A 24,218-nucleotide genomic window follows, 5' to 3' on the forward strand; every position below is an offset into this window, starting at 1 on the left:
CCACTTTAAAAAAACTGGAGATTTCTCACCAAATCTCTCACTTTCTGAATTTCTTATCCTATTAAATCTCACCCAGCCTCTCTAACCCCCGAGTAGTAAATACGCATTTATTTCAAACAAGCTACACAATCTACCCTTCAGCATACTGTTCCCTTCAGGACAGTGTGGCTTATATTCTCGAGACCCGCAGCTTATCTAGGTGCAAGTGGTCCAACTTCCACCAGATAACCCTGAAAAGGTTAAATGCCTCCAGATACTAGACACAGATCTCAAATGGTTTTACTACTGTTCATGGGGGCAATTAGTCATAACGTCATACTGGTTGGTGACGGGCGGCACTCAGCGACTCCACACAAATAACGGTAACGTGGTAAAGTGCAAATTTAATAACACGTTTCGGGGCTCTGGTCCCATATATATATATATATATATATATATATATATATATATATATATTAGAAAATGTTCACAACATAGCAAACATCTTAGGAAACATCAGACAGACCCGACAGTCTGTTTCAACTGGGCTCTAACCAGTTTTCCTGAGGAAAACTGGTTAGAGCCCAGTTGAAACAGACTGTCGGGTCTGTCTGATGTTTCCTAAGATGTTTGCTATGTTGTGAACATTTTCTAATATAACTATTTCTTCATAACGAGTGCTGGTCTGTCTTCTTCCCTTCTGCAAGGTTGGGTAAGTTTTGTCTCTATTTTACTGCTGTGTCTGGACCCTGCACCACCATTGCAATTGGACTATCTGAGTGCCGTTTTGAAAATACCTTTTTTATATATATATATATATATATATATATATATACTTTGTAGATTTGGCCGGACACAGCTTCCCTTAGTGCTTAACTGGTTGGGTGCCTCGTCAACAGGTATGTAGACTTTTGTGGGTCAACAGGTATGTAGACTTGCGTATTGCTTGTCTTCAATAAAGATTTTCTATTTTGGATTACCCAAGTGTCCGGAGTGCTACATCTACCCCCACAAAAGTCAATATATAGACTTATACCCAAAACTATATACCCAAAACTTACTACTATACTGTATAGATGGATTGTTTCTGTAGATGGTCTACATCAGATGATGAAAGGGGATCCTTAAAGTGTTCTACTAAGTAGATTTTACCTCTGATGTCCTGTTCCAGGATTCCGTAGACCTACCCAAACTTCATTACAGGTAAGAATCCAGCAGTTGTTGCCCATCCAAGTCATACATTGTGCCACTCACCCAGTGTTTTAAGTGACCCCTAAGCCCTAATTCACCTATTGGTAGCTGTGGACATGCCAAAGAGTGAGTAATAGAGGTTTACACTATAAAACACATACCATACAATGACATCATGGGGGGGGGGGGGGCAGATCATAAACACACTTATGGCTTTTACACGGGTACGGGGTCAATCGTCTAAAGTTAGTCAATCTCGTCTAGATCGGCAATGACGGGAGTTAGTGTGTTAAAGTGACCGGCCTTTAAGCAGAAGTCTTAAATAGTAAGTTGATCTTTAAATTCCCATTTATTTGGAAACAAGCCGGATAAATGTGTCTAGAGAATTATCATGAAACATTCAATAAATTCATAAACTTCATATATTTTGCGAATTGAAAACTCACAGAGTTTATACTCTAATTAAATTTTGTGTACTTCAGCTAAGCAACTAATTTACACCTGTTACTATATGTCTGAACTATCTCTGTACGCTTGTATTCTGCTTTCAGAGCAATTTAATAAACCATCCAGCAGAAGCTCATTGTCTGTTAGAGTAATTGAAAATCTAAATAGATTAAGCCGGATGTGTTGGAACACAAGCTCAGCCAAGCACTGCAGGAATGACTTTTTTCAATTCCCCAAAACATATCAAGCCACTATATACAATGCTGGTTATCAACACAGCCTATTGTGTAAGGCGGGGTTCTCAAATCCAGTCCTCAAGGTGAACCAACAGGTCATGTTTTGATGATTTATTTATTATTTGTTTATTTATTTATGAATGTCTTTAATTCAGTGAGTCAAACTAATTTACTGGATCAGTAATTACCCCACCTGCTTCCACAGGCAGAAATGCTGAAAACATGACATGTTGGGGAACATGTGGTTTGTGGTTGCATCAATGACCAGAAACAAAAACTACGGTGGTTGGAATTTGACCTATTTATCTACTTGCTAGTAAGCTGATAATAGCCTACTAGTTCTCATATGGCTGTACTAATTTACAAATATTTCTAGGCATTTGTTGCCCATTGGATGTTTAGGATGTATTCATGCTTTTTATTCTGTATCCCCCTGATCTAGACAGCACTTCTCAAATCAAGTCCATAGGAAACAATAATAGTTCATGTTTTCCATGTTTGATGGGAGCGCAAGTGTATTCATTACTGACTGACACATTTTAAGATCCACAGGTGGTTCTAAAGGTGCATAGGCATTTCTATAATAGGCGCAATGTGCGCAGTGCCCACGGGCCCCTGGGTCCAGGGGGCCCCACACCACACGCACTGCACCCATACATTATACTTACCTCTCCAGAGTCCCACAGTATTGAAGAACACTAGAAAAATGGCCGCCGCAGACATGCTTACTGGAAAGGTCCCCAGGAACAAGGTCCCTGTAACAAGCTGGGGCCCAGATGTACAGTACCCCCTTCCCCCTTCTCGGCAGCCTCGGAGCCAGTGTTGATCTGGGTGCTACTGGTTATTGGTAGTGACTGCAAGTTACATGCTTGTAGCACCAACAACTATCTTGCCTCCCAGTATAACCTTATGCCCCGGAATAGTGATATGGGTACTGTATATCCAGGGCCGGTGCTAGGGTGTCCAGCGCCCTCCTGCAAACCATAAATTTTGCACCCTTTCACATTGCCATTGCAGCAAGCTGCAGCTCATTTGTGGGAGTGTATGCACTGTCCACCGTCCCCGCTGCCTATGGCCTGTTGCAGGGGCATCACTTCAGCATTTTATGCAAGCCTCCGTCACCACCCACCTGTTGTGGGGGCATCGTTTCAGCATTTCATGCGAGTGGTCGAGACAATGCAGGCATGTCAGGTGGAGGGCTTCGACGGCTGGGTGACATCGCACACAACCCAACACATGGCCAGCCTGCGTCTGGCTTCACAGCGACTGTAGGCTGCGCAGCCAGGATGCAGCCAATACTGTGCAAATGTTTCACTGTGTAGCAAACCACTCGCATCTCAGTGCTGCGTCTGCAAAATGTTGTAGGCATTATTTAAGTGTCTAAATTAATATTAAAAAAATATAATTATTAAAAAATATGTATACTAAAAGACTCACTGTTCTTTTCTGTTTAAATCTTGTACAGTCCCTCCTCTTCTATCTGTGTAGGCAGGATGCTGAGGACGCCATTTCCCCTCTTGTGACTGAGGGGGAAAGGAGGGGAGAGAAGGAGGAGATGGAAGAAGAGGGGAGGAGATAGAGGGGGCGGAGTGTTGAGGACTAGGCTGCACTGCACATTGAGAAGAGGGAAGGGGAAGCAGCCTGTTCATCATTTGATTGACAGATGCAGGGAGCAATGGGTAGGGGGCGGACCCGGACATGACATCCAGGCATTCACAGTGTCAGTGAGTGAGGGGAGCTGCTCTTCAGGATTTGACAGGCTGCAGCAGCCAGTAGCCATGATCAAAATATATATAAAAAAATATAAAGTTTAGACAAGCGCAAGGCATGGCACTGGCTGCACAGGCTGTACAGAGACTGGGCGGGGGGGTCGAAATCAAGCACTGCCACACTTCATGGTCACCGCCGCTCTTTGTTATTACAGCGCTGCCTGCCACAGCACAAGAGTCCAACGACCTTCCGTTGAGGAAGAGGGGGCAAGACGAGGACTTTGGAGGACAAACAGTGTGTGTGTGTGTGTGTGCACTGGGGGTGAGGGAGCAGCTTTTCATACTGCCAGCCACTATTAGACAGGTGCTGCAGGCGGCGTGCAGGAGGCAGTGGCAGTGAGGGCTGAGGCAGCTTTAGCAGAGCAGGGAGGGAGACAGCGCCTTTTCAGCATGGCGCCTCCCTGCTTTGCAGGAGCTGCTGAGTGGGTAGCGCCGGCCCTGTGTATATCAATAATAAATGCATTAGCAATAATTACTTCTCCGTTGGCATTGCAGAGATCATCGGAAACATGTCAGCCTCACGAAAATTGTCGCATGTGCAGTGAACTCTGGCACAGTGCCAGAATCTACCGGAGACATGTGCCAGCAGAAAATGGGGGGAGGGGCACAGAGACTGCACAAGTGCCCCCTTCCTCTATTGAACCACTCCTGGATAATTATAATTATAGCTGAAATTCTAAGCTTTTATGCATGTAGAGGAGTTTAATGTGTCTGTAATGAAGTGAGAAGTAATACTTTAATATGGTACAGTTGAAATTCAATGTCAGAAAACTGTATTTTACCTACAGTACCTACTGTATCTGAAAGTGGTTCCTGTTTATAGTGAAGTTAAATTCATTCATAAGAAAGGTCTTTTCTGAATTAGATTACTCAAGATAGTTCACAGTCGTGTACAAGTGCAAGTCTCACCTACTGTCCTGCAGTCTCAAAGAAGTCTTCATACAGAAAATGTATGTATGCCATGTTATAAAATACAGTACAACGCCACAACAGGTCCCAGAGCGCGTGTACAAAATAGAGTTCTTTTGATTTTGATATTACGTTATACAGAAGAATTTGAGCTATATCTAAAAGCCACATAACTGCACTGCAACCAAGTAAATCAGAGCTACACAAATAAATGACATTCTTTTGATAGCGTGTAAGGGATGCTGTACAGGTTACTGTTGTATTAGTTATTAATCTTGAAGAGCTTCTCAATTGCGTAAGTTGCTCTTGTGTTGGAATTCGCGGCTTGAGAATCTAATTCGCTTTAATTCCTTCAGCTGCAAAAACATCTTCAAAACCAATCTTTAACGACAATCGCTTCTTCCAATTTTTCCAATTATGCAACAATATGCAGTTAAACTCGAGTTTAAACTGTTGAGTTTTCAGACTTGAAATATGTAATATTTCATGGCGTTCTCTTGAACAAGTTCCAACAGATTGCTACATTGTGTTTCAGACGAAGCATGACGATTACGAAGGTTGATTTCAATGTACTCAAACCCAGCTGCAGATGACGACAATACAAAATCAACGCGATGATCATCAAAATACAAATAGCAATTACCAGAAAGGACAATATAGGACTGGAACAATGCGGGCTTGCTGTAAGGAAAAAAAAAACAGAGGTAAAAACAAAACAAAAAGAATCATTATTATTTTGCAATTTAGAGAACAAATATCAAATGTGAAATAGTTACAAGCTTTGCTATGAGAATTGTATCTCTTCATATAAAACACTGACGGTAAAGGAAAAATCTCTGTTCCTCTATTTTCGCTGTAGTAGGACTTACAGTAGTTTTTGACAGCACTGATTGGGGTGTATAGAAATCAGTGGCGTAATAAGAAATTTGGTACTTGAGTATTATAGCGGCGCCCATCGCATCGTATACCATAAGGCATATGATGGTATGCGATGCGATATCGCGCGATGTTGTACAATGACATACAATTTTAAAATTGTATGACATTGTATATGGCATACAATGCCATACAATGCGATGGGATGCGATTATAAATTGTATAAGCACCCTAATGGGTGCTTACAATGTTAAATGCACCGTAATGGGTGCTTACAATGTTAAATGCACCCCCACTATAAACGTGAACCCGAGGGGTGGCGGTACGGGTCCTACGATCTTTTCATACCCCCACTATCCACGTCGGCGTGGAGTCGATTTTATAAAGTGTGGTGAGCACAACGAGCCACCAAGCCAAAAGCGTGGCGAGCGGACGCACATAACTTCACAGGTATACGCGCCCCCTCGCGGGGCTCGCTTCGCTCGCCACGCTTCGGGCGTGGTGGCTCGCTGTGCTCGCCACACTATATAAGATCAACTTCACGCCGATGTGGATAGTGGGGGTATGAAAAGGTCGTAGGACGTGTACCGCCGCCCCTCGCGGGCTCGCTGCGCTCGCCACGGTTCACGTTTATAGTGGGGGGTGGCGTGGGGGTGCATTTTATATTGTAAATGCTTAAAATCACCCATTAGGGTGCTTGTACAATTTTTAATCGAATACTGGTGTAAAATCGCGTCGCATCGCATCGCATGCCATCGGTTGTATGGCATGCGATGCGATAAAAACATTGTACGACCAACATCGGGGGCGCCGCTATAATACACAAGTACCGAAGTTTTGCACCCTCTCATCAAAAAAAATTCTGGTGCCCCACAACCCATACATTTATAATATTTTTTTTTACCTGAATGCTCGTTGCCAGGAGTTTCATGCTCATTGCCAGGGGTTTCATGCGCATTGCCAGGAGTTACATGCTTGTAGCAAGGGGTTTCATGCTCATTGCCAGGAGTTACATACTTGTAGCCAGAGGTTTTATGTTTGTTTTCAGGGGTTACTTATTCATTGACAGTGTTTTTTTGCTTGTTACCAGTGGATTACATGCTCATTGCCAGGGAGTTACATGCCCATTGCCAGGGGTTACATGCTCGTTGTGTAGGCATCTCCATGGAGACACTTCCAGCCAATCAGGGTTGAGTGCTTCTATAGCACTTCGACACTGGGATTCCCCGCTGTGCAGTTAGTGCGAGGGGAGCTGGCTCACCCCCGCTGTCTGTGCAGGTTAGGGGCAGGGGAGCGTCACAGCTGGAGCCTTGAATGGTAATGTGCAGTATACTGGTGTAAAATGAGTGTGTGTATTAAAGTTATACGATTCTAGGTGTCTGTGTGTTTTTATTTGAACATTCTTTTTTACAGGTGAACTACAAGTCCATGGGGGCCCATTAATGCCCCGCATGCCGGGACTTGTGGTTCGCCAAGTCCCATTATGGGTGGAAGGGTCGGGCTTGTAGTTTGACTGTAAAGAGCAATGTTTTTTAAATGTTACATGTATCAGCCACCTAGGGACGCAGGGGACAGCCCAGGACTTCAGCCATGGACGGGTGAAGCCTGGGGGGACCCCTTTATTGAGGGGGTTCTCACTCCCCCAGGTACTTCTGCCAGGGCTGACCAGCCACGGTGCGCATGGTACGGCCGGGGAACCTACATAAAAAGTATCCCCTGGCTGTGGCTTGACACCGCAGGCTTTTGGAGTCTGGTGCTGGTTCCAAAATACGGGGGACCCCTACACTTTTTGTCCCCCATATTTTTGGAACCAGGGTCCGGCTCAATGAGCCTGGGGCTGGTTATGCTTAGGAGGGGGGATTACATGCCATTTTTTATTTTATTTGAACTTTTACACATTTTTTTAAGGCAGAACCGTCCACAGATCTCAATGATCTGTGGATGGTTCTGTCAAATTCGCCTGTCAGAACCTGGTCTATTTTTTTGGTGATTTTTGGTAACGTTTACCAAAAATCACATCCTATTGCATTTGCGAGTTGAATGCTTTATAATGGGAAAACATCTGGATGCGAATTGATATTCTGCACATCTCTCACAGAGATGTTGTCACTCAAAGGGTTAAACTAATGTACTGTATACATGATTACAAAGGATACATATGTTACATATCTCTTCTAGATGCCCCCATCAATACTGTGAAAGCAGACAGCAGATAAGGCGGATGAAAGCATCAGAAACCAAAAAGACATAAAGCGGGGGCAGGGAAAACATACAGAAGGGGGCGGGACTACAATGAGCCGATTCAGCATAAATCATGTCAACAAGTCCCCCCTTAGACCCCTTAGACCACCCACTTGTACAGCTGAGGGGGTTGTCTTTGGGGGCTGGCTGGAAAGCGGGGTTCTTGCCCAACTTTCTGGGGGGCAAGGAGCACCACCTGATTTTCGTGAGCCTCCTGGCCATTCTGGGAGGGTGGGCAACTATGCTCTTGAATTAATGGAGCCTGGGGGTGCATAGATAGATAGTCACACACACAGATACACTCATTCAGCTGGTAGCTGGCAATAGAATCACCAGCCTCTGCCAGCCTCCGTCAGCACACACCGTTCTGACGGAGCTCTCTGCCACCTCGCTGCCAGTCCCCGTTGCCTCCCAACCCAGGGTTTCCGCTCCCCGCCGCCGAGTGACTGGGATGCCCGTGCGTGACGCTTGCACGTCCTAGTCAGATGGATCGCCTCTCCGCCAGCGCTCACTAATTGGGGCATTCTGTCGAGCCCTGGAGCTGCATGACAGGCGCTCCATCTGTATATACAATGTGGGTTATTTCCTATATTTTTAACTGATGTTTCTATTAGTGAAATTAGTGCCTGAGATGGACACTTGTTACAAAGAATCAAACAAAACTTGTAAAGGGGTAATCAAAGCAGCTAAAATATTATATGAAGAGTGCATAGCCACTGAAAGCAAAGCCAACCCAAAGAAGTTTTTTAAATACATAAATAGTAAACGTTTAATTAAGGAAAACATAGGCCCACTAACTGATACTAGTGGAAAAAGTGTTACTGAGGACAAGGGAAAAGCAAAACTGTTAAATGAGTTCTTCTCATCAGTATTTACTAAGGGAGAGCAGACTGTGGAACGAACATTTACCACAAACGGGACAAATAAGCCAGATCTCATTGTGGATTTCACGCCGAAGGAAATAATACTGAGGCTAAGCAAACTCAAAACAAATAAACCACCAGGGCCAGATGGGATTCATCCGAGGATATTAATGGAATTAAGGGATGAACTAGCTACCCCCCTACATTATATCTTTAGCAAGTCACTATCGTCAGGTATAGTACCAAAAGATTGGAGAATAGCAGAGGTAGTGCCAATATTCAAAAAAGGAAAAAAGGAAGATCCCGCTAATTACAGACCCGTTAGTTTAACATCAATTGTGGGTAAACTATTTGAAGGATTTTTAAGGGATGGTATCCAGGAATATTTAGATCATCACCGTCTACTCAGTACTAACCAACATGGGTTCGTGAAAAATCGTTCATGCCAAACTAATCTACTAGGGTTCTATGAAGAGGTTAGCAAAAACCTCGATAATGGAAATGCTGTAGATGTGATTTTCCTAGATTTCGCTAAAGCATTTGATACTGTCCCACACAAGAGATTGATTAATAAAATGGAGAACCTAGGATTGGGTGAAAATATCTGCAGATGGGTAGGGATTTGGCTATGTAATAGAGAACAAAGAGTGGTTGTGAAATGTGCCGTATCAGATATGATAACGGTACTAAGTGGAGTGCCCCAGGGTTCGGTTTTGGGGCCCATTTTGTTTAACATTTTTATTAACGATATTGGGATAGGGTTACTCAGCAATGTATCCATCTTTGCGGACGATACAAAACTTAGCAAAGTCATCAAATCATCAGAAGATGTCACCATGCTTCAAAATGATCTTGCAATTCTAGATGAGTGGGCAAAAAAATGGAAGATGAGGTTCAATGTAGATAAATGTAAGGTTATGCACCTTGGGAGACACAACCAGTGTGCAAGTTACAACCTTAGCGGAGAGGAACTGGGTAATTCCATACTTGAAAAGGATCTAGGAGTCCAAATAGACAGCAATCTAGGATGTAGTGCCCATTGTAATGTAGCTACAAAAAAGGCCAACAAAATTCTGGCATGTATTAAGAGGGGAATGGAAACTAGGGACTCGAGGGTAATTATGCCACTATATAAAGCATTGGTGAGACCTCACCTAGAGTACGGAGTACAGTTCTGGGCCCCACACTATAAAAAGGACATCATAGAATTAGAAAAAGTCCAAAGGCGAGCAACAAAGCTTATTAGGGGAATGGAGAATTTAAGCTACGGGGAGAGATTAAGCAATTTGGGACTATTTACATTAGAAAAGAGACGTTTAAGGGGGGACATGCTCAACATGTACAAGTATATCAAGGGCCAATATAAGGAACTGTCACACACCCTCTTTTCTACTAGAAAGGAATCTAGGACGCGAGGGCATGAGTATAGATTAGAAGAAAATAGATTTCATTCAGCTAGTAGAAAGAATTTCTTTACGGTCAGAACAGTCAAACTCTGGAACTCTCTTCCCAGAGAGGTGGTAACGGCTGGCTCATTAAATGCGTTCAAGGCAAAGTTGGACAAACATTTACTGGAGAAAAACATCCATGGGTACAAATAAGAAATATAATTTGTCTGTAAAATACCAGAACCTACCAAATCAGCAATGGATATCTATACCAGGTTGAACTAGATGGACGCAAGTCTTTTTTCAGCCTTACCTACTATGTAACTATGTAACACCTGCCGGAGAAATGAGAGGGATGTCCTGGAAATAGATGAATCCTGCTGTGTCTAGTAAATCTTAATGGAATAACAGTAGACTCCACTTTGCGATTCCCTGACCCCAACTGTATGCATAGCATTTGTTCTTCTGTTTATCACAGTCTACTCACATTCGTTCTGGTATCCAACCGACAAGCACCACTCACCTCCCATTCCATTTTTGACAGCTGAACAAAGGAAAAACAGAGGTTCACAGAGAAATCATTAATCTCTTTGGGGAACACAGGTGCAGAGCACATGGCTGTTTTAGCTAAGCCCATGTCACAGCAGGGGAAGGGGGGAAGTAGAGCTTGTTCTACTTACACTCGATATTTACTTTGGTTCAAAAGGCAGCCATGTGACCCGTGCCAGCGCCTCTATGGGATCTGTGCTGTATGTGAGCTTCTGTTGTCTTTCTGCTCAGCTTTCAAAAATATAAGAGATGACAAGCAGAATTATTTAGGACCTGTGGGCCGAGGGCCTGAGGCAATGAGCATCACAACAGAAACCTGAAATCCCCCATAGAAACGCCTTTTGTTGTTGTTTACCTACCATGCATATACGACACCTCCGGTTCTCTAAAGTGAACCCTTCTTTCTGATTTCTGATGGCCTCTGTCATCTTCCTTATCGTCCGCCCGCTTACGCAGTATTGATGGGGGCATCTGGAAGAGAGCTGCACAGGAAGGAACACGGTACTTTTATATAAAGGCATTAAAATCCCATTTGAAAAACATATTTGTCAGTCTTTTCATATGTAACCTTTGTAATCCTGTTTACAGTACATTGATTTAAATGACTATTGGAATCTGCCCTGGTAGATCCTTAGAACCATAACATTTACCAGCTGTGTTAGATTAAACCTTTTATTACCGCAAGATATACATTTTTCTTCCCCTTCTATTGTTCTCTAAAGACTCGATAAATTTAATATTTGTTTTCAAATAGCTTAAAACAGTGTGCTCGAGATCCAAGCCCATCGCAATGCTAATAATCCACTGTCAGTGCAATTTCTCCTCTCATTTGCGGAGATGAGAAAGGCGCATAAAAATAATTCATCCTGGAAAGAGTTCTCTGTAAGGAGATTACCTTTGCTGGAGGACATTTGGTTTGGTTCATTGCGCTTTCTGCATATTTTCACCATTTTCTCAGTTTAATTTCTCTTTTCTAATATTCTCCCTTTGTGCCCTTGAGGTCTTTAACGTGAGTCTACTTCCTTTTATATTCTGATTTTTACTGTTCTGCTTTGGTTTGAGAAATGCCTTTTTTTAAAATAAGGGTTTTAATTTCCCTTTTTCGTTTTCTGATCTGATGTATTATATTTCAGACCTTGTGGCTATATATTTAAATTCCGTCTTACCGTTATGGTGTCCATGGCAACCCTGCAAATTTACATGTCCCTAACTGTTATCTACAGTATGTGACACTTTGGTGGAAGGCGGCAAATGGACACATGGTGGCACCGAGAGGAAGGGAAGCGGGTGCTAAGTACCCAGCAAATGGACTGCTGGAGGAGCCTGGGGGAGGATTGGTTCTGCGGCCCCTACTCCCTACTGAGTATGCCCAGGGCCGCCATGCTTCGGGTTGGCGTTGATCCTGGGGTAGCGTTAACAATGGGGGGCCATTTAACATTGTAAGGACTCATCAGGGTGCTTGTACAATAAAAAATCGTATACCATCGCATCGTATGCCATTGTATGGCATACGATGCGATATTTTATTATACAATATCGCGTTGCATCGCATCGCATACCATCGTATACCATATTAACTGTTATGGTATACGATGCGATGGGCGCCGTGCTAGGAAACAAGTACGGCCTATTGTATATGTCACAAGGAATATCAGAGATTAATTACAGTGTTTCAATATATGCAACTCGTCCATCCTAACAAGCAGCCTCCTGTTACCAGCAAGGCCATCTTTAAGGTCACCTGCGCAGAAGCTAGAAATACTGGCATGGTGCCAGGTTCTGTGCTGTTTCCCGTGTAAGAACCATGTTTTCATAGACATCACCAGAAAGAGGGGTTTTGCACTAGCAAGCGACTAAAGGTGACCATACATCTACAGATTTATCTGGTTGGAACAAAAACCTAGTAATATCTGAATGGCAGTTTGGCAGTTTTCCAGCATTTCCAAGCAAATGGTCAACTGTCATTTGCTCTCATCCATATCCATGTTTTTGTTCCAACCAGCCAGATGGGGGGAGAGGAAGGGAGGTTTAGGGTTCGGCTGTGGAGGGAGGGATTAGGATTAGGCTGAGAGGAAGGGAGGTTTAGGGTTAGACTGTGGGGGGAGGGGTTAGGGTTGGGCTGAGAGGAAGGGAGGTTTAGGGTTAGACTGTGGGGGGAGGGGTTAGGGTTGGGCTGAGAGGAAGGGAGGTTTAGGGTTAGACTGTGGGGGGAGGGGTTAGGGTTGGGCTGAAAGCAGGGCTGGATTATAATGGGGGCACAAGGGGTCAGTACCCCTGGGCCCCCCTCTATCTAGGCGCCCCCTGTGGTTGGCATGTATTAAAAAAAAATATACATTTTTTAATTTTTAGCTAATGGTTTTGTGCATGGGAGTGGGGTAGTGCTGCAGCTTCACCTATCTGCCAAGGGGACCATGATTAATGGTGCTGAGCATAAGGAGTCAAGGCACACTGACTGCACAAGTGCAGTGCATTACTGGGAGTTGATTAAGTCCCATAAGACTTTGCCCAAGAGGTCAGTGGCTGAGTGGCTTGTGCAGCAGCAGCTGCCTTGTTATGGGAGGGTTTTTAATCAGAGGCAGCACTGAGCCTGTCTGGGCTCCTACAGAGTAAGGTACAGAGGGACAAACGCAGGCTTTTCCTGCAGTATTTTTATATACTGCATGTTTATTTTAACCCCCCCCCCCCCCGCAGTTGACCATTGACCAAGTTTATACTGCTCTTGCTCTGTGTTTTGACAGTGTAATATTCTCCTGTGCAGTTTGCGGCCAGTAATAACAAGTAGGAGGGGGCCCCCATTTCTAAAGTGCCCCGGGCCCCCCGGAGGCTTAATCCAGCTCTGGCTGAAAGGAAGGGAGGTTTAGGGTTAGGCTGTGTGGGGAGGGGTTGGGGTTGGGCTGAGAGGAAGGGAGGTTTAGGGTTAGGCTGTGTGGGGAGGGGTTAGGGTTGGGCTGAGAGGAAGGGAGGTTTATGGTTAGGCTGTGGGGGGAGGGGTTAGGGTTGGGTGGCAGGGTAGCAGATATTTTTGGTCTACAGTACTTGCTTGCTTTTATCTTTGCTTGTCAAAGCACTTTTACATTCTCATTGCCTCTCTACGTTGCAATTAAAGGAAATCCAATTACAATGTTTGATTAAAATAACTAATTGGGATTTATTTACTAAGATGGGAGTTCTATTGAAGATGGGATGTTGCCCATAGCAACCAATCAGATACTATCTATTATTGTCTAGAAGGTACTAAATAAATAAGTAGATTCTGATTGGTTGCCCATAGCAACATCGCCTCTTCAGTAGAATTCCCATCTTAGTAAATAAACCCCATTGTCTCTGCCAACCTGAACAAGCCCCATAGTGGTTGAATTTCTTTCACCTGCATAGACAGTGAAACCCTTTGCTATGTTTCCTGTCATTGGGGGTTATTCTGGTTTACTCGTAAAGGCACAATCACTCTCTAATGGACAAAACCATGAGCACTGCAGGGGGGGGGGGCAGATGTAACATGTGCAGACAGTTAGAATTGGGTGGGGTTTGTACTTCAAACTGATATCTATATTACAGTGTAAAAATAAAGCAGCCAGTCTTTACTCTGCACATGTTACATCTGCCCCACCTGCAGAGCAGCATGGTTTTGTCCATTAGAGAGTGATTGTGCCTTTGCGAGTGAACTAGAATTACCCACATTGTACAGTATAACCTGTAGGGCCAGCCTAATTTAATGGGGATAAAGAAAAATATTAGGCTGTTCTTCATTATTACCTTTAAAACAGCATTTTATGAAGTGTCTGTTCCATTCCACGTGCATAATAGCAGGGATAGAACTAATACTGCAGGGAGCATAATTCTTACTCGAGCGGTTTGAGAAAATGAACATTTTTTAAAGTAATAAAGTTTAATAATTTTCATGGGTGTAGTTACCCTTCAAGGTACATTTGTCTTCCCATCCTTTACAGTGAATTTGCCATGAGCATGACATAAGGATGTTGTGTTTAGTAAAGAGCAGGATTCTGTTTTCTGTACCAGTTTGTTTTCTGGTTTTATAAAAAAAAAACTGAAAAGTAAAATCTTTCAGTGACAGGGTAGACAGTCGTTCATGTTCCAGCAGGGAACTTTGGGCCTGATTCAGACTCGCTCACTAGCGTGCACAGCGTGTGGCTAATCACTGACCACCCCCCCCTCCTCTGATGAGCTCCTGCCTCCCCCGCATCTCCTCGGTAACATACGGTAACTTACGAGGGGATCTGACCGTGAACACATCCCCTCTTGCGGCCAAAGGGAAGAGAAATAAATCGACCATTGAATCATTTCTTTCCCCTTCGGAAATAAAAGCCGGTGAAAAATTACTTTTATTTCAACCGGAGATGGCCGAAAAGGGGGCGGGGACTGACGTCATGTGATGTCAGCCACAGGCATTGCCCCACCTGCGTTCCCAGGGGAACACCCAGCATTTTCATGGGGGTGCCCATAAAAAGCTGGATGTTCCCCTACTCCGGCCCAGTGTCTGACCCCACCCATCCCTCTGAAACGAACACCAAATCTGTTCGTTCCCGGTTTTTGCACACGCGCATGGACACGATTGCACAAACCCCCAAATATTGGGGAAGGTGCTGAATTTGGCCCACGACAAATAGATTTGAATTGGCCCCTTTGTTCAGATTTGAATTGGCCCCTTTATAATTATATGTGGTGTTATTTCCTGGGGACATGGTCAGCATGTTTAGTATACAGATGCCGGTATCCCAACTGCCATCAGAACATTGGCGCCAGAACTTTGAAAAGGATCAGGATGTCAATGCCAGAATACCGACAACTGGCATACCAAATCGGTAAGTATGCGGGGCGTGCTAGTGAGTGTGTGGCTGGGGAAGGGGGGTTAAGTTTAAAGGAAACTTAGGGTTAGGCTGCATGTGGGGAGGTTAGAATTAGGCTGTAGGGAGGGTAATTAGGCTTGGGCACATACAAGGAGGGTTAAGGTATGGGGCAAGGGGGGGGGGGTTAGGTTTAAGTGGTGGGGTACAGGGTTTAGGCACTAGCAGGGAGGGTTAGGGTAAAGTTGTAGGGGTGTTAGGCTGTTGCAAGCGAGGGTTAGGGTAACAGAGCCCCTTTTGACTGCCAGCATCTGCACCCCCGGCATATCATATGTATTAATTTCCTGCAGTATGAGTTGTCATTTGTGAAAAACATTTTTTTTTTATATTTTTTTTTAGTACAATCTTTGTGTGTTTTCTGTCTGTCTTATGAATCATGCCCAGTCAAGAGAAGAGCAGGAGCAGCAACCAAGTGCTGGTGCTGTGGATGCTGCCTTTTATGATTGTACAACAACATCCAGTAAAGTTGGTCCAAGGGGGAGAGAGTTTAGGAAATTTAAATCTTCAACACTGTTAAACCAAGGGGAAGAGGTGTCACATAGAAAACGGACAAATCAGTGCCCAAAAAAAGGATCAATAAAGGTCCCCATACATTAGTGTGACTTATCTGAGGCACAAGTTGCATCTAATTTCCCCTAAACCTCCCCGGCAGCTCCCCGGGAGTCCTTTCATCTGATTCTTTACATGATGTGCAATTTTTATATGCGAGCACAGCGAGGATTCCCCCAAACAGCGAGGCTCGCGGCTAATGCAGGGGGCCCGCCGCATTTAGCCACGAGCCTCGCTGTTTTTTTTTTTTTATATTCTCTTTATTTGACATTTTTAATTTATACATTGACAAAAAGGACATACATGGAACATACATATACATAATCACACAAGATGACAATTTAATAACATAAAACCACACATCTGTCTTCTTCAATTTCTGCCTCTATATACAGGTCGAGTATCCCGTATCCAAATATCCGTTATCCGAATTATTCCGAAATACGGACATTCCAGAAAGTGAAAAAAAAATTTTTTTTTGCTAAAAACTCACTGGGGACATTTGTAACAGCACTACTGAGGACATTATATGTAACTGGCACTATATATGTGCAAGAAAATGATTGCTTGGCATTCAAATTCAGTGCTGAGATAGTACACACATTTTGTTTCACGTTTTGAAACCTTGTTTTTTGAACAAATAAAATATATTTGTGTGTATTTTATGTGGTAATAAAATATATTTGTGTGTATATTATGTGTTTATACAGCATAAATGCAAGATACTTCAAAATACATCATTGAAATATTAAAATATTCCGAAATACGGAATAATCCGTTATCCAAAATTCTCCTGGTCCCGAGCATTTTGGATACGGGATACTCAACCTGTATCTGTTTCATCCATCTATTGCCTCAATCTCTCCTAACAATTAGGACTTTGCATTAGACCTAATTCTATTCTATCCTCTTGTGACAGAGTATTGTGCCCAATTAACCCTTAGTTATTTAATAGCCCCCCTGGCCATGGCCCAAACTTTATCTACTAGAGCAGTGGTGGCCAACCTGTGGCTCTTGAGCCTCATGGGGCTCTCCCCCTTGTAAAGTGCGGCTCCTGCTCCCACTGCTGCCGGCCGCCCACCGTCCGTCCCAGTCCCCCCTGCTGCCGGTTCCCTGAATCCCTTCTCCTTCTGAGGGGAGGAGAGCACGCATCGCGCATCTCTCCTACCCCTTACTGTGCATCCTTGTGACTGGGCCGTCCGCCAATCAGAGCTCGCGGGCCAGCTGCCAATCAGGAGCCGGCCAGCGAGCTTTGATTGGTGGACAGCCCAGTCACAGGTAAGTGAGGGGGAAGGAGACATGCACTATGCTGTGCTCTCCTCCCAAAAGTGACATGACAGGAGGACTGCAGGGGGACAACAGACTGTCCTCTCCCCGCCTGGCAGCAGCAGCAACAACGGTGAGTGATGCTGCTGGGAAATGTGCACTGTGGGGGCATAGCAGTTTGTGGCACTGTGGGGGCATAGCTGTTTTTGGCACTGTGGGGGCATACCAGCTTTTTGGCACTGTGGGGGCATAACAGCTTTCTGGCACCGTAGGGGCATACCCGCCACCGTGTGGTGCATACCTGGCACCGTGGGGGGCATATGTGTATCTGGCACTATTGGGGGCATATGTATATATGGCACTGCACTATTGGAGGTATATTTGTATCACACCCACTCAAGGGGTCAAAATAGACTAAGCCCCTTTTTTTGGCGCATGCGCCTTCGGCGCGTGCATGATGTCGGCTCTTTAGCTTGACTACCTATATTTTTCGGCTCTTTACCTCTGACCGGTTGGCCACCCCTGTACTAGAGGGAAGAGAAAAAAAAAAAAATTTAACTTCCAACCATATTGTCCATGCACTGCATTGGATATAGATGAATCGTGATTAATATGTGACTAAATTAAATCAGTGCATTTTTATAGTGCCTATATAATGAACCTTGTGCTTTTGATTATTAATTTAATTTAAATTCCCAATCTTTGAATCTAGCTGCGTGTGTAAAGTTACGTGGTTAGTGTACCTTTAAAATAATTTGAGTGATACCAAAGCCCCATATTTTATAGAACTTATCAATATTATTCCTTAGAATATATACCTCCCTCTCATGTTTAAAGACATTGTTGACCAAATTGGTCCATTCAGTTATTCCTGGGGCTTTTATGGCCATCCATGTACGCGCTATACAAACTTTTGCTAAGGAACTTAAAATAATAGCCTCGCTGCACACGCCGTTTCACCTTCGCTGCAAAAACTCAGCGAGGTGGAAACGGCGTGTGCAGGGGGTCAGTTCAATAGTGACTGCGAGAGCCGTCACAGCTCACAAAAATCATCGATTATACACCATAATGTTGTTATATTTTAACCCCTTACCGCCGCAGCCTGTTTTTGCCTTCCTGACAGAGCCCTTTTTTTCAAATCTGACATGTATCACTTTATGTGGGGATAACTTTTTATTGCTTTTACTTATCCCAGTGATTTTGAGATTGTTTTCTCGTGACACATTGTACTTTAAGTTAGTGGTAAATTTTGGTCGATACAGTCTGTTTTTTTTGTGAAAAATACCAAAATGTCGTAAAAAAATTGAAAATTTTGCAATTTGCAAAATGTAAAATTTTCTGCTTGCGAGACAAATAATCATACCACTCAAAATAGTTAATAACTAACATAGACCATATGTCTACTTTATGTTGCCATCATTATTTCAACCTCCTTTTAATTTTTTTGGACACTAGGAGGCTTAAAATATGAATAGCAAATTCTCAAATTTTCAAGAAAATTTCAAACACTGATTTTTTTAGGGACCAGTTCAGTTCTGATGTGACTTTGAGGGACTTGTATGTGAGACACCCCCATAAATGATGCCATTTCAAAAACTGCACCCCTCACAGTATTCAAAACAGCATTTTGGAAGTTTGTTAACCCTTTAGGTGTTTCACAGAAATTAAAACAAAATGTAGGTGAAATTTCAAAATTTCATTTTTTTAGCAGATTTTCAATTTTAATACATTTTTCTAATGAACACAGTAGATTTTACTAGAGAAATGTGACTAAAAATTGATTCCCCCAATTCTTTTGTTTTCATAAATATCCTATATGTGGCCCTAGTGTGCACGTTGACCAAACCACAGGCTTCATAATAGAAGGAGGACCTACTTGATTTTGGAGCCTCCTTTTTATGAGATTATTTTTTAGGCACCATGTAGGTTTCTAGGCACCATAAGATGCTAAAAGTTAGGAACCTCCCCCACAAGTGACCCCATTTTGCAAACTACACCCCTCAGGGAATTCATCTAGGGGTATAGTGTACATTTCAAACCCCCAGGGGTTTCACCAATTTTGGTACAACTGGGCTGTGAAAATGAAAAATTACATTTTTTTACACAAAAATGCAGTTCTGGCTCAAAATTTTTCATTTTCACAAGGAATGAAGGAGACAAAGCACCCCAAAATCTGTGCCGCAATTTCTCCCGAGTACGGCAATGCCTCATATGTGACCAAAAAATACCATTTGGGTGCATGGCAGGACTCCGAAGGGAAGGAGTGATATTTGGATTTTGCAGCACAGATTCTGGTGGAATGAATGGTGGGTGCTATGTCGCATTAGCAAGACCCCCGAAGCACCAATACAGTGGAACCCCCCCACAAGTGACCCCATTTTGCAAACTACACCCCTCAGGGAATTCATCTAGGGGTATAGTGTACATTTCAAACCCCCAGGGGTTTCACCAATTTTGGTACAACTGGGCTGTGAAAATGAAAAATTACATTTTTTTACACAAAAATGCAGTTCTGGCTCAAAATTTTTCATTTTCACAAGGAATGAAGGAGACAAAGCACCCCAAAATCTGTGCCGCAATTTCTCCCGAGTACGGCAATGCCTCATATGTGACCAAAAAATACCATTTGGGTGCATGGCAGGACTCCGAAGGGAAGGAGTGATATTTGGATTTTGCAGCACAGATTCTGGTGGAATGAATGGTGGGTGCTATGTCGCATTAGCAAGACCCCCGAAGCACGGTGAAATGATGAACCTAATAATCCATAGATGTGTGGTATATTTTAAAACACTCCTTCATACATAGGCCGGGTTTGTTGGGGCAAGTTTCACAGTGGAAAATAGTTTGCTTTCTTATTCCCTTTTTATAGCAAACTTTGCACCTTTTTTGTGTCCTGCCCTTTTTTCCAGTGGAGGGGATTTCGTTAGGAAAATGCTGCCCTGATACAATACGGGGGCCAGTACTAGAAGTACTGGGGCCAGTACTAGAAGTACTGGGGCCCTCTGCCTGCTGGTTCCCAAATATAAGGCCCTTTATGACTTCCTCTTGAAAGTGCATAAATGTCCCCGTCTGGCTGGTAGAACGGAATAGTACGTAAGCGTTATACAGTGCCATCTGGATGATATACACGGCCAGCTTCTTATACCATATTTTTGTTTTCCGCAGGGCACTGTACGGCTTCAGTACCTGATCTGAAAGATCCACTCCGCCCATGTACTTATTGTAATCTAGGATACAAATAGGTTTTGAGGTGTGGGTACTGGTACCTCGTACAGGGACGGAGGTGGTACTGTCTCCGTGAATTGTTGTCAGTATAAGGACATCCCTCTTGTCCTTATATTTGACCAACAACATATTTTCGGTGGATTGTGCCCTGCTTTCACCCTTTCTCAGTAATTGGGCAACGTGCGTTTTTGGGAGGCCTCTTTGGTTCTTGCGCACAGTACCGCAAGCTGCTGTACCTCTTGAAACAAGGGCCTTAAACAGGGGGATGCTGGTGTAAAAGTTATCCACATAGAGGTGATAACCCTTATCCAGGAAGGGGTGCACTAAATCCCAGACAATCTTTCCACTAACACCTACGAGGGAGGGGGGGCATTCTGGCGGTTCAATTCTTGTGTCCTTCCCTTCATATACCCTAAACCTGTGGGTGTACCCTGAGGTACTTTTGCACAGCTTATACATTTTTATGCCATACCTTGCCCTCTTATTGGGAAGGTACTGGCGGAATTTAACCCTTCCTTTAAAATGTATAAGTGACTCGTCTAAACAAATGAATTTTTCGGGGATGTACATCTCAGCAAATTTGGCGCTGAAATGATCAATGACCGGCCTGACTTTGAATAGCCGGTCAAAGGTGGGATCATCTCTGGGTGGGCACTGTGCATTATCGTTGTAATGCAAAAATTTAAGGATCGTCTCAAAACGAGTCCGGGTCATGGCCATACGATGAAGTGGGGTGCTGTACAGAACATCTGTACTCCAATATTGCCTAATTTCTGGCTTTTTAACTCTGCCCATATGTAACACCAGACCCCAAAACGTCATCATCGCTACTGCATCTACAGGGGTCCACCTAGCAAATGATGACGTGGGGTTTTGGGCAATAAACTGCTGGGCATATACTGTAAATTACTTTGGTCCACCATTAAATTTATAAAATCATCAGAGAAAAAGACTTTGAAAAAGTCAATTTCTTTGAGGCTTGTAGTATCAAATTGGATTCCTAGGTTGGCCAAAAACTCAGGAACCTGGGGCTCAAAATTGTCTGGTGGTGGGGTCCATACGGGATCAATCATTTGGGGGGGGGGGTCTCAGCTGCTCTACGGGGGCGTCTTTGAGGGGGTCCCTCATCACTAGAGGAGGAAGAGGAGCTTAAGACGAATGCAAATTCATCGCTTACTTCACTGGCTGTGTCAGTGTCAGAGGCAATAAGGGCATATGCCTCCTCCGCTGATTGGGATGATTGGGACATTTTTATTATTTTTGTGTTTGTGTAAGTGTAGTGTTTCAACACGTGTATAGTGTAGGGGGGGTACAAACTTTATTTCAACACGGGGGGTATGTAGTGTGTATGTAGTGCTTTAACACGTGTAAGTGCAAAGAAAAAAAAAAAAAGCTCCTGCGCCAAAAATTGAGCACAGATGTTGGTCAGTAACGTCCGTCACTGATCAGTGCTCAGCGGCCACAGGACACCCACAAAATCACCGTGGGTGTAAAAAAAATTAAAAAAAAAGACCCCACAACACCCTCCAAAAAAAAAAAATTAAAAAAACTGCTGATCAGTCAAAGGCAACAGGAATTTGATCCAAAAAAAAAAAATTAGATCAACCCTGTGCCAAAAATGCTGATCAGTGATGTACGTCACTGATCAGCGCTCAGCGGCCACAGGACACCCACAAAATCACAGTGGGTGTAAAAAAAATAAAAAAAAAGACCCCACAACACCCTCCAAAAAAAAAAAAATTTAAAAAAACTGCTGATCAGTCAAAGGCAACAGGAATTTGATCCCAAAAAAAAAAATTGGATCAACCCTGTGCCAAAAATGCTGATCAGTGATGTACGTCACTGATCAGCGCTCAGCGGCCACAGGACACCCACAAAATGACCGTGGGTGTAAAAAAAAACAGCACCCTCAGTACCCTCAAAAAAAAAACAAAAAACTGCTGATCAGTGATGCAACACTGATTAGCAGTGAGGGGCAGCAGGCACACAACTTTTGGTGCAACCTGACGGGGTATATATAAAAAAAAAAAACCTGCACCCCAAAAAAGTTGCTGATCAGTTAATTTATTCTGATCAGCACAAAAGGGGGGCAGCAGGGGGCAGCAGAGACAAAATTGTATTACACAATATTATATTATATGACACAATGACACAATGACGCTGCAGCAGCAGCAGCACACCAAGCAGGAAGCACCAACAACCAGGAAGCACCAGCAGCTGGCAGCACGGATGCCACCAACGCTGATCAGGTCAGTATAAGTGGACAGATGGGCACGGAGACCGCTCTGCGCGCTGTTCCTGACCGGAATGGCGGCTGCAGGGCTGTCTCTGTTATTTTCTGTGAGGTGTAATGGCTGTGATTGGTCCGTCGGTCCGACGGACCAATCACAGCCTTGGGGGCAGGTGGGGTGAGGTGGGGCGACCACCAGTGACCCCTTTACACCTGGTGGTGATTGGTGCTGTACTTAACAGCACCAATCACCACCGATCCCTGTGTTACCGAGCGTCGTTATTCGCCGGTACACAGAAAACGCTGCAATTGGCTGTTCACATTTGAACAGCCAATCACAGCGATCGCCGATGGGGGGGTATCGCTGCCCCCCCTGGGCCACGAGGGAAGATGTCTGCTGTCAGGGACAGCAGCCATCGTCCCTCTGTTACCGCGTCTATAGACGCGGTGACACTTTAAAGTCATGACGTACATTTATGCCATGCGTCGGGAAGTACATCCCGACCATGACGTAAATGTACGTCAAATGTCGGGAAGGGGTTAAAGGGGTCGTGTTTGTTATAAAGAAGAATCTACTTAGAGGTATATTAACTAAAGCTTCTAAAATAAAATCGGTGACGTTGCCCATGGCCAGGGCCGGTGCAAGGCACCGGAGCGCTCCAGGCGAGTCGGGGTGGGGCGCCCCGGTGCCGGGGGGGGGGGGGGGGGGTGGTAGCGGTGGTACCTGTGTAAAAAACCGGGAAGCGCTAGTCATTTTCTATTCACTGCAGGGACCCCGCCGGCCGCCGCCAGCTTTATACACAATGACAGCGCCGCAGGTACCCCCGCGGCACGGACACCCGTGCCCGCTCCAGCACTGCAGGGACGCCGGCGCCGAAGGTTTTTTACACAGTTCGCTAACCCTCCATCATCATGCTGGGGGTGAGGGGCGAACTGCCGCCCTCCAGGTGCCGGCACCCTAGGCAAATGCCTAGAGCTGCCTAGTGGTGGCACCGGCCCTGCCCATGGCAGCCAGATTATGTTTATCATTTTCTATGATGCAAAAGAGAAATCTGATCGCTTTGGGCAACATTGCATCTTTTAATTTTTAGACGCTTTAGTAAATTTACCCCTTATGGATATATTCACTCCGAGCCGATATTTCCAACAGGTCGAAATATCAGCAGTTCATTATTCAGACCTGGGCGGGGACTCGCCATTCCGGACAGGACTCAACTGCTACAGACTCACCTCCCTATGGAGGCGGATCTGTATTCTGGATACGGCTGGATATATATATGAATTGTCAAATCCGTGGCCGTTTTTCAACAAATCCAAAGCCGTTCCAACACTCGACAGTTGGTATGTTGAATGCCGACTGTCGAGTTGATGTCATTTGCTGGTGAAAACAGTCGGTATCCAGATTGATTACCCCTCTAAGTGTTAAAAAATAACATAATAGACCATAAAATGTTTTCTGCAGCCTTCCGCCTGAAAAGTCAATACGTACTTTTCAGATGGCCGCTCAGCTCTGAATTCGGGGCTACCGCGTCATGCCCAACCCCTTCCCTCCCCTGACAGTGCGAACGCCACAGCGAGTGTGAAACTCACCGAAGACGTTCGCACAGGGGATTTGCATGTGCACATATTCAGGCATGC

General features: G+C 44.3%; 1 long non-coding RNA gene across 2 annotated transcripts in view; it reads right to left on the bottom strand.

The window, feature by feature from the left end:
* Nucleotides 1–3,709: 3,709 nt before the first annotated feature.
* LOC146049930 (uncharacterized) overlaps nucleotides 3,710–24,218 on the bottom strand; it is a 29,208-nt gene continuing 8,699 nt past the window's right edge. For both annotated transcript variants that reach the window (XR_014466237.1, XR_014466236.1), the window contains exons 2-5: nucleotides 10,808–10,930; nucleotides 10,580–10,679; nucleotides 10,387–10,443; nucleotides 3,710–5,212 (exon numbers count right to left, since the gene is read on the bottom strand). This is a non-coding gene — a long non-coding RNA (uncharacterized LOC146049930). The remainder of the gene's footprint in view (nucleotides 5,213–10,386; nucleotides 10,444–10,579; nucleotides 10,680–10,807; nucleotides 10,931–24,218) is intronic.

This window comes from Crinia signifera, chromosome 12, assembly GCF_055691185.1.
Source record: "Crinia signifera chromosome 12, ASM5569118v1, whole genome shotgun sequence".
In the NCBI taxonomy this organism is placed as follows: domain Eukaryota; kingdom Metazoa; phylum Chordata; class Amphibia; order Anura; family Myobatrachidae; genus Crinia; species Crinia signifera.